The following is a 10,860-nucleotide window of genomic DNA, read 5'->3' on the forward strand; positions in this document are numbered from 1 at the left end:
AATAAGATCAACTTCATAACAGGTTTAGCTCATCTTTCAGTAAAATGTATATAAAAGAATTCAGTCATAGATCAGTTTGAAGGACATTCTTTGAACTGTAAGACCTGCCGACGCTGAGAAACTTCCAGTCTCAATGACTAGGAAAGAATCCATCAAATTCCCTCAGATACAATCTAACCTTTCAAATCAATGAAAACGGCTTTCCCTCTAAAAACTTCGGCCTTCCCAAATTAACAGAACTAATCTACCTACAGAGAGATCCAGAGGGTGACCCTCCAATCCTAACACTCACGTGGTAAAGACTTTAAGACAGATCTCACGTAAGAGTAGAAGTTGTATTTAATGCAAATGGAATCTCCCACTGTAATGTAATTACACTCTACTGCCGGCAAAATGCTTTCTTTAAAATGCAATTCAGTTCACACTGATTAAGTTATACTGCCCCATATATTTAAGCCAACAAGATGAGTACAGGATACAGACTAACCATGATATCAACCTTGTGAAGGTCAAAAGAATGACAGACACACTCTCCAGGCTTAGTTTTTAAAAATTGTTCATGTAAGGAAAATATTTCCTTGCATGCTTCTAACTGAGGGCCTGAATCTGGTCTACAGTTCGCCGAAAGAGGTTGAAGTTGTGTGTGGTCTCTTCATCGGTGTTTTGAATGCAAATGTTACTATTTAAAGATCGGCCTAAAGTGTGACATTGAGACATCTATGAAGAAAAAAGGAGGAAAAGAAAAATTTTTAGCCTAATTTGTGTTACTATTTAGACAGAGTTTCAACTTCAGTGACAAGTCCTCCTTCTTTAAAAATCTTTTCATTTTATATTAGAGTATAATTGATTAACAATGTTGTGTTAGTTTCCAGTCTACAGGAAAGTGATTCAGTTACGTATACAAGTATCTATTCTTTTTGAAGGAGGAGGAAATGGCAACCCACTCCAGTGTTCTTGCCTAGAGGATCCCGTGGACAGAGGAGCCTGGTGGGCTGCTGTCCATGGGGTCGCACAGAGTTGGACACGACTGAAGTGACTTAGTAGCAGCAGCAGCATTCTTTTTAAAATTATTTTCCAGTTTAGGTTGTTACATAATATTGAGCAGAGTTCTCTGTGCTATACAGTAGGTCTTTGTTGGTTATCTATTTTAAATGTAGCAGTGTGTATTGGTCAATCCCCAAATACCTAACTATCCCTCCCCTTCTTCCCCACCCCTCTGCCCTCCCCCCACCGCCCATAACCCTAAGTGTGTTCTCTAAGTCTGTGAGTCTGATCCTGTTTTGTAAATAAATCCATTTGTATCATTTTTTTTTAGATTTCCCATATTTTTTTCTTTTTCTGACTGACTTCACTCAGTATGGTCATCTCTAGGTCCATTCACGTTGCTGCAAATGGCGTTATTTCATTCTTTTTAATAGCTGGGTAGTATTCCATTGTATATATGTATCACATCTTCTCTGTCCATTCCTCTGTCCACTGACATTTAGGTTGCTTCCATATCTTGGCTACTGTAAATAGTCCTGCAATGAACATTGGGGTACTTGTATCCTTTTGAACCATAGCAACCCATCTGGAAGGGAAGAAATCAAAGTATAAAGAGCAACTACTTGGGACCTCTGAGAAGTAAATGATAGATGAACTGGTAGGGAAATCAAACTTGAAGGAGAGGTGGAAGATTTTCTGATTCTCCCCTCCCCCTTTTCTTTCTGGTTTTGGGCCAAGGGAAGCCCCAATCATAGAATAGGTCAACTCTTTTTTGGGGGGAGTCAAAGAACCAAGAAAAGGGGCCTATATGAACCACAGCATAGAAGAATTCTTGTTTTGTTTTTCCTTTCTCTCTCTCTTTTTTCTCTCCAGGCCCTGCCCTGAGACCCCCAGCAGCAGACCTATAAAGTGCCAAGGAAAAGCAGCTGGATTTCTAGCCGAAGGACTGAGAAAGGGACCCATGGGAATCAGCAGAGAGAGAAGGGAGTTGGGGAAGGGATCGTCTAAGTCTATGTATGAATAAATGCTTGCCCTTGAACACAAATATATATATATATAGTTGCTGTTTGTTCATGAAGTTATGGCTGATTCTTTGTGACTCCTTTGACTGTAGACTGCCAGGCTCCTCTGTCCATGGAATTTTTCCAGGCAAGAATACTGGAGTGGGTTGCCATTTCCTTATCCACAGAATCTTCCCAACCCAGGGATCGAACCTGTGTCTTCTGCATTGGCAGGTGGATTCTCTACCACTGATCCACCAGGGAAGCCCTGTATCACTTTGCTGTACTCTTGAAACTAGCACAGCATTGTACATCAGTTATACTTCAATAAGAAACAAATACCTCCCAGCTCTCCCCGCAACAAACAACAAACAAATGAAATAGAAATCCCACAGATAGAGTCAGTTTATAGCACCAATAATATACTCCTACTCCCAAGTGAAAAAATTTAGATCTGCACAAAATCTGTATGTAGGCATTCACAGCAGTGTTACTCATAATCACCAGAGACTGCTCTTCCAATAGCGAATGAATAAACAAATTGTGGAACACAAGTAAATGTAATACTTCAAGATAATGAAAAAACTGAAATATTGACTCAGATGAATCTCAAATGCTTTATGCTGAATGAAAGAAGCCAGACCCGAAAAGTTCTGTGCTGCATGATTCTATTTAGTGGATATTCATGCAAAGGCACACTTTAGGGATGGGAAAGGGATTTCCAGGATGTGGGTGGGAAGAAGCACTGACCACAAAGGGTCAGTATGAAGGGATCCAGAGGTGTGAGTAGAACCATTCTGCACCTTGATTATGGTGGTGGTTACATAACTATCAAATTGTCAAATCTCATAGAACTGTACAGCAAAAATCATTCACTGCATACTAATTCAAAATCAGAGAAATGAAAAAACATAAAGAACTTCACATTTATCCGAGTGCAATCTGAGCTATCAGTCCAGTTTCTAAAGATGGTGGGGATTGCAAAAGAGAAGTTTTAAATCAACAAGGATATGGGAGAAAATTCCCTTTCATCATTGCTTTATTCTGATAAAAAAAAGAAGGGAAATAAATGTTCTGTATCATATTATTAAAATACTAACACAGTCAACAACTGTCAATGGATTTTTTTTAAAAGAAGAGGATAGGGACTTCCCTGGTGGTCCATTGGTTAAAACGACAGGCTTCCAATGGAGGGGACATGGGTTTGATCCCTGGTCGGGGAACTAAGATTCCACATGCTGCCAGGAGAGGCAAAAAAAAAAAAAAAAGGCAGAATAAAATAGGATATTTCCTTTTAGAAGAAAAATATTCATGAGGTCAATAAAGTGATGTCAAGTTTCCTTAAATAACATGCATCATGGATTTCTCCCTCCAGAATGCACTAAACTTTGGATCGTTCTGGCATTTTTTTTTCCCCTTAATTTCAGGAGGGGTACTGAAATCCCTACATTCATTCCCTGTGCCTGAAATAAAAATATAAAAAGCAAAATATAGGTCAAGTGCAGAAATAAAATTTCCTTATTGTCATACAACTCCATCTTCAGCAGGGAACGACAAACATTCAAAGCATATTTTAGCTGTTTTCTTTGAATATCATACTGTTGTTGGAGCAGCATTTTGTTTTGAAATCTATAGACTAGATCGATGTGCATCTGTTCAGGGGAGTGTCCTGTGTATAAGGCTTCCCAGCAGGAATGACCATGAATTGGTCTGCAACTGTGTCCAATTGTGTGTGAAAACATAAGCCCATTAAATGGCTCAGAACATTAAGAACAAATATTTCTCAATACTTTGTAAATGGGAATATTTGTAAGTACTGCTGCTGCTGCTGCTGCTGCTAAGTCACTTCAGTGCAACCCCACAGACAGCAGCCCACAAGGCTCCTCCATCCCTAGAGTTCTCCAGGCAAGAATACTGGAGTGGGTTGCCATTTCCTTCTCCAAAGCATGCTTGCATGCTCAGTCGCTTCAGTCATGTCTGACTCTGTGCAACCCCACGGACAGAAGCCCACCAGGCTCCTCTGTCCACGGGATTCTCTAGGCAAGAATACTGGAGTGGGTTGCCATGTCCTTCTCCGTTGTAAGTACTGAATATTTTAAAAAACATGTTATAACAATGTCTTTTCAATGCCAAACAAAACCATACAATTTTCTTCAGCCATTTCTCAAAAAGAATTTTTATTCCCATGTGGTGACTCAAAATCTTAATTAGGTGCAAAAACACAACTAAATATCAAGTATAAAAATTCTTTCATAAGGTAAAAATACATCCTCCTGTAATTCGAACTGTGAAATTAATCCATTTTATTAACCTTCAATTATAGGAGCCATAGAGTATGCTTATGACCATACTTAACTTCTATTAACAAAATCCAGAAATGGGCTTCAGAATTAACTTTCTAAATAATACTGATTTAATTCCTTTTTAAAAAGTTTATTTGTGATAAAACTGTGGAGTTGTTTAAAATCTGACATAAGGAAGCCCTATTAGAACCCATTTCTTTTATTTTGGGCATTCTTGTAAATGACAAGTCTGTTCAAAGCCCTTAATCTGATCCAGCATTGACTGATCCAGCTTCGGTTTGGATCCTATGAATTAACATTGAAATAATTTCTGCTACATTTATTTAAAATTAACACTAGCTTGAAACCATCTTGAGCATCTCTGTCTGAGCTGGATACAGCTACCTAGAAATGGCAAAAAAAAAAAAAAAAACTTTCTTTTTTCAATTTGATAAATATTAGCTATTGGTGTCACAGGTGGCATCAGTGGTTAAAGAAGCCTCCTGTCAATGCAAGAGATTTAGAGACGTGGGTTCGATCCCTGGGTCAGGAAGATCCCCTGGAGGAGGGCATGATAACCCACTCCAGTATTCTTGCCTGGAGAAGCTCATGGACAGAGAAGCCCAGGCTACAGTCACAAAGAGTCATATATGAGTGAAGCAACTCAGCATGCATGCACACACAGCAACTGGTGTTATTTGGGGCAAACTGCGATCTGTTTCAGAGAAGGCAATGGCACCCCACTCCAGTACTCTTGCCTGGAAAATCCATGGACGGAGGAGCCTGGAAGGCTGCAGGGGTCTGGAAGGCTGGAAGGGGTCGAGAAGAGTCGGACACGACTGAGCGACTTCACTTTCACTTTTTACTTTCATGCATTGGAGAAGGAAATGGCAACCCACTCCAGTATTCTTGCCTGGAGAATCCCAGGGACGCGGAAGCCTGGTGGGCTGCCATCTATGGGGTTGCACAGAGTTGGACAGGACTGAAGCAACTTAGCAGCAGCAGCAGCAGCAGCAGCAGCAGCGGCAGCAGCCATCTGTTTCCTCAGTCTGGAGGAACTCAGATGAGTTTGGAGTGTGTGATCCAGACCATAGGAAAGGGTAGAGGTTTGAAAGACTCCGGTTCCCAGAGAGCCAACGTGGGCACGAAGCACTCAGTGTCAAACCTGCGCAGGGAGAGCTCGGCCCGCAGAAACAGAGACTTGACACCTGTGCACCTTATACTTCAGAACAGGTGTGGGGCAGGTGACTCCTGATGGCCCGAGAGACTAGATCCCTTGATCTCAGGGATGGAACATGAAACTGGGGCCCATCCAGCCTCACCAGTCAGGGGCTGTGATTTCAACGTATCATCCCCAGCTCTGGCCTGACAAGCCCCCTGAGTTCCTAACCAGGTGTCTTTTTCTGCCCACACAGTCCTGGGAGGCCTTGTTCAGCCTTGACTTGGTGCACCTGGCTCCTTCCCACCACCAAGACCATGCTCCCTTCCAGCCCTGCATTCAGTTCAGTTCAATCACTCAGTCATGTCTGACTCTTTGTGACCCCATGGACTGTAGCAGTTCCAGTCCAGGCTTCCCTGTCCATTACCAACTCCAGAAGCTTGCTCAAACTCATGTCCATTGAGTCGGTGATTCCATCCAACCATCTCCTCCTCTGTCGGCCCCTTCTCCTGCCCTCAATCTTTCCCAGCATCAGAGTCTTTTCTAATGAGTTGGCTCTTTGAATCAGGTGGCCAAATACTGGAACTTCAGCTTCAGCATCAGTCCTTTGAATGAATACTCAGGACTAATCTCCTTTAGGATGAACTGGTTTGATCTTGCAGATCAAGGAACTCTCAAGGGTCTTCTCCAACACCACAGTTCTTAAAGCATCAATTCTTCGGCACTCAGCTTTCTTTATAGTCCAACTCTTATATCCATACATGACTACTGGAAAAACCATAGCTTTGGTTAGATGGACCTGTGTTGGCAAAGTAATGTCTCTGCTTTTTAATATGCTGTCTAGATTTGTCATAGTTTTTCTTCCAAGGAGCAAGCACCTTTTCATTTCATGGCTGCAGTCACCATCTGAAGTGATTTTGGAGCCCAAGAAAATAAATTCTCTCACTGTTTCCATCTATTTGCCATGAAGTAATGGGACCAGATGCCACGATCTTGGTTTTTTTTTTGAATATTGAGTTTTAAGCCAGCCTTTTCGCTCTCCTCTTTCACTTTCATCAAGAAGTTCTTTAGTTCGCTTTCTGCCATAAGGGTGGTGTCATCTGCATATCTGAGGTTACTGATATTTCTCCCAGCAATCTTGATTCCAGCTTGTGTTTCATCCAGCCCAGAATTGCGCATGATGTACTCTGCATATAAGTTAAATAAGCAGGGTGACAGTATACAGCCTTGACTTACTCCTTTCCCAATTTGGAACCAGTCTGTTGTTCCATGTCCAGTTCTAACTGTTGCTTTTTGACATGTATACAAATTTCTCAGGAGGCAGGGAAGGTGGTCTGAAATTTCCATCTCTTTAAGAATTTTCCAGTTTGTTGTGATCCACACAGTCAAAGGCTTTGGTGTAGTCAATAGAGATGAAGTAGATATCTTTCTGGAACTCTCTTGCTTTTTCGATGATCCAGTGGATGTTGGCAATTTGATCTCTGGTTCCTATGCCTTTTCTAAATCCAACTTGAATATCTGGAAGTTCTCAGTTCATGTACTGTTGAAGCCTGGCTTGGAGGATTTTGAGCAGTAATTTTCTAGCCTGTGGGATGAGTGCAATTGTGTGGTAGTTTGAACATTCTTCGACATTGTCTTTCTTTGGAATTGGAATGAAAACTGACCTTTTCCAGACCTATGACCACTGCGGTATTGGCCCCACCTCTTTCACCTGGGCTATGCCTCTCATCATACCATGCACCACTAACAGATCCTGCTGAGCCCTGGCCCCTTGGCCCAGTCGGGTCACTGCCCTCACCCCACCACTCCAGATGCCCCCTAGACCTGGCCAGGTTTTGCCAGGCTCCACTACACTCACATACATCAACACGCCTCCAGACCGGCCCGTTCCAGGCACTGCCCCACCCTGGCCTGAAGAACTCCCGTGCCAAGGCGTTGGCTGCTGGTGCAGGTGGTGGCACCCTCCTGTGGACCCCGAGTCTCCCTTCCCAGCTCTGCTCCCAAGGTTGCTCTATGCCTTGTTTCTCCTGCACTTCCAGGACAAGAAGACCTCGTCCTTAGCAAGACTTGAGGGAAACCCAGTCTCATACCACCAGTGTCGGCTTCCCTGACCCCCTGGCCCAGCCCAGGTGTTAACCAAACGCCTGACAAAGGGACTGCCTGGGATGTGGACACATGGACAAGGAGGAAGCAGAAAGAAAAACTTACCTTTGGGAAACTTTCCAAAGATATTCATTTTCTGAAGAAAAATGATGTACAAACCCATAAAAGCTGGTGGTAGATGGATGGATGAAAATGTGAAACTTAAATAAAATAACTGACAAATTATTAAAGCAGACTAAAATTTAATTGGGAATAGTCTCCTAAGAAACCTGTATATGGGTCAAGAAGAAACAGTTAGAACCTGACATTGAACAAGTGACTGAATCAAAAGGAGTCCATCAAGACTGTATATTGTCACCAGCTTATTTAATTTACATGCAGAATACATCATGTGAACTGCTGGGCTGATGAAACACAAACTGGAATCAAGATTGCCAAGAGAAATATCAACAACCTTAGATATGCAGATGATACCACTCTTATGGCAGAAAGCCAAGAGGAACTAAAGAAAGAGCCTCTTGATGAGGGTGAAAGAGGGGAGTGAAAAAGCTGGCTTAATAGTCAACATTCAAAAAACAAAGACCATGGCATCCAGTCTCATCACATCATGGCAAATAGATGGGGAAACAATGGAAACAGTGAGAGACTTTATTTTCTTTCTCTCCAAAATCACTGTGAATGGTGACTGCAGCCGTAAAATTAAAAGACGCTTGCTTCTTAAAAGAAAAACTATGACAAACGTGGACACCCTACTGAAAGGCAGAGACATCACTTTGCTAACAAAGGTCTGTATAGTCAAAGCTATGTTTTTCCAGTAGTGACATACAGATGTGAGAGTTGGACCATAAGGCTGAGCCCCGAAGAACTGATGCTTTCGAATTGTGGTGCTGGAGAAGACTCTTGAGAGTCCCTAGGACTGCAAGGAGATCAAACCAGTCCATTCTAAAGGAAATCAACCCTAAATATTCACTGGAAGTACTGATGCTGAAGCTCCAATACATTGGCCACCTGATGAGAAGGGTCAATGCATTAGAAAAGACCCTGATGCTGGGAAAGACTGAAGGCGAAAGGAGAAAGGGGCAGCAGAGGATGAGATGATTAGATAACATCGCTGACTCAATGAACATGAATCTGAGTGAACTCCAGGAGATAGTGAAGGATAGGGGGAGCCTGGCTTGCTGGGCAAAGAGTTGGACATGTCTTAATGACTCAACAACAACAATAATAAGTGGAGAAATTACAATTGGTGACAAACAAGCTATGGTGAGTGGAGCCATAGAACAGTCTGAAGAGACAAAAGGAAGGTTATCTTTTATTAGGTTTTAGGAGGAACTAGTGGAGGTTTGCTTTGAATAACAGTTCACTGGAGAAAAACAAACAATTTGAGATTGTGAGGGTTTCTCATTGGCTGCAATTGGACTGGGGCTGCCAGTCCAATTGGGATCTTCTTTCCTTTTCTTTAACAAGAGATGAAATTCCTATGTGAAAATATCCTTTCTTATCAAAATAACTCTTCTTCTGTCTTTCTTTTGGTTATGTGGTTTGCCATGAGTTGGTACCCATATGAGAGCTCTTCATTCAGGGCTTCCTGACTCCATTTCAAATGAGGTAAATGAATGGATGAATGGTGAGTGGGTGGATAGATGGATTAATGGGTGGGTGGGTGGATGAATGGTAGATAAGTGGATGGTCAATGAATGGATGGTGGATGAGTGGATGGTGGATGGATGGTGGATGAGTGGATGGTGAAGAGATAAATAGATGAAGTGTAGATATACGTTTGGAATGTTGGATGAGTAGGTGGATGGAAAGATGAATAGAGGTAGATGGATAGGTGGTGGATGGGTAGATGGACGGATGGGTGGGCAGATGGGTGGATGGATGGCAGATGGATGGGTGAGTGGATGAATGGGTGGGTAAATGAATGGATAGATGATGGATAGGTGGGTGGATTGATGGTTGAAGTGTATATGGTTTGATGGTTTGATGGGTGGATGGATGATGGATAGATGGTGGGTGGCAGCTATTCCTAATTGTCTTTTTAAATTTTTTATTTATTTTTAATCGAAGGATAATTGCTTTATAGAATTTTGTTGTTTTCTGTCAAACATCAACATGAATCAGCCATAGGTACACATATGTCCCTTCCGTCTTGAACCTCCCTCCCAGCTCCCTCCCCATCCCACCCCTCCAGGTTGATACAGAGCCCATGTTTGAGTTCCCTTCATCATACAGAAAATTCCCATTGGCTGTCTGTTTTACATACAGTAATGTAAGTTTCCAAGTTACTCTCCATACATCTCACCCTCTCCTCCCCTTCCCCCATGTCTTTTCTCCATGCTGCCATGCAAATAACTTCGTTGGTACCATCTTTCTAGATTCCATATATATGTGTTAGTATATGATATTTATCTTTCTCTTTGCAACTTACTTCACTCTGTATAGTAGGCTCTAGGTTCATCCACCTCACTAGAACTGACTCAAATGCGTTCCTTTTTATGACTAATATTCCATTGTGTATATGTACCACAACTTCTTTATTCATTCATGTGTCGACAGACATCTAGGTTGCTTCCATGTCCTAGCTATTGTAACTAGTGCTACAATGAACATTGGGATACATGCGTCTTTTTCAATTTTGGTTTCCTCAGGGTATATGCCTAGGAGTGTGATTGCTGGGTCATATCCTAATTGTCTTTTGAAGAGTGGCCCCAGAGATCAGTGGAGCATACCATTGGGGATAAAAAAGGTGTGTTTTGGCCAGTCATGTCTTTATCATACAGATATGTGCTTTAACTAATAGCCAACAAATATTTATTGAGCACCTGCTGTGCTCCAGGCAGTGAGAATACAGGAATGAACAAAATAGACAGCCCTGCCTTTTTATGGAGCTTACAGACACTAAATAAACCAGAAGTGAATAAAGCCCCCTGTTGGAGGGCTGTGGAGAAAAGCCATCGTGGGCTGAGGGGCACAGGAGGTGACGGAGGGTCCTCAGACAGCCTTTGTTGAAATGCATTCCTGCTTGTAAACCACTGAGTGTCCATTATGGAGAGAGCAACCGTATTACATGTTGAAAGAAGCGAGTACATGGATGGACGGCAGGAAGAAATGGACCATGGGGTAGCCTGGCCCTCACAGCTAGGCGTTGGTGTTCTTCCATTGAACACTGATGATTTCATGGGACACCATCAGACAAGGGTACCCTGTGTCCATGCTGGACCAAAGCAAAAACAAGAGCACTCCAAAGTCACATCCCCTCAGACAAAAGCAGGAATATTATGGGAACCACAAAAATGGCCCCATGTCTCTTATCCTGACTAATATAATG

This window comes from Bison bison, unplaced genomic scaffold (genome assembly GCF_000754665.1).
Source record: "Bison bison bison isolate TAMUID 2011002044 unplaced genomic scaffold, Bison_UMD1.0 scf7180017864289, whole genome shotgun sequence".
Classification (NCBI taxonomy): Eukaryota; Metazoa; Chordata; class Mammalia; order Artiodactyla; family Bovidae; genus Bison; species Bison bison.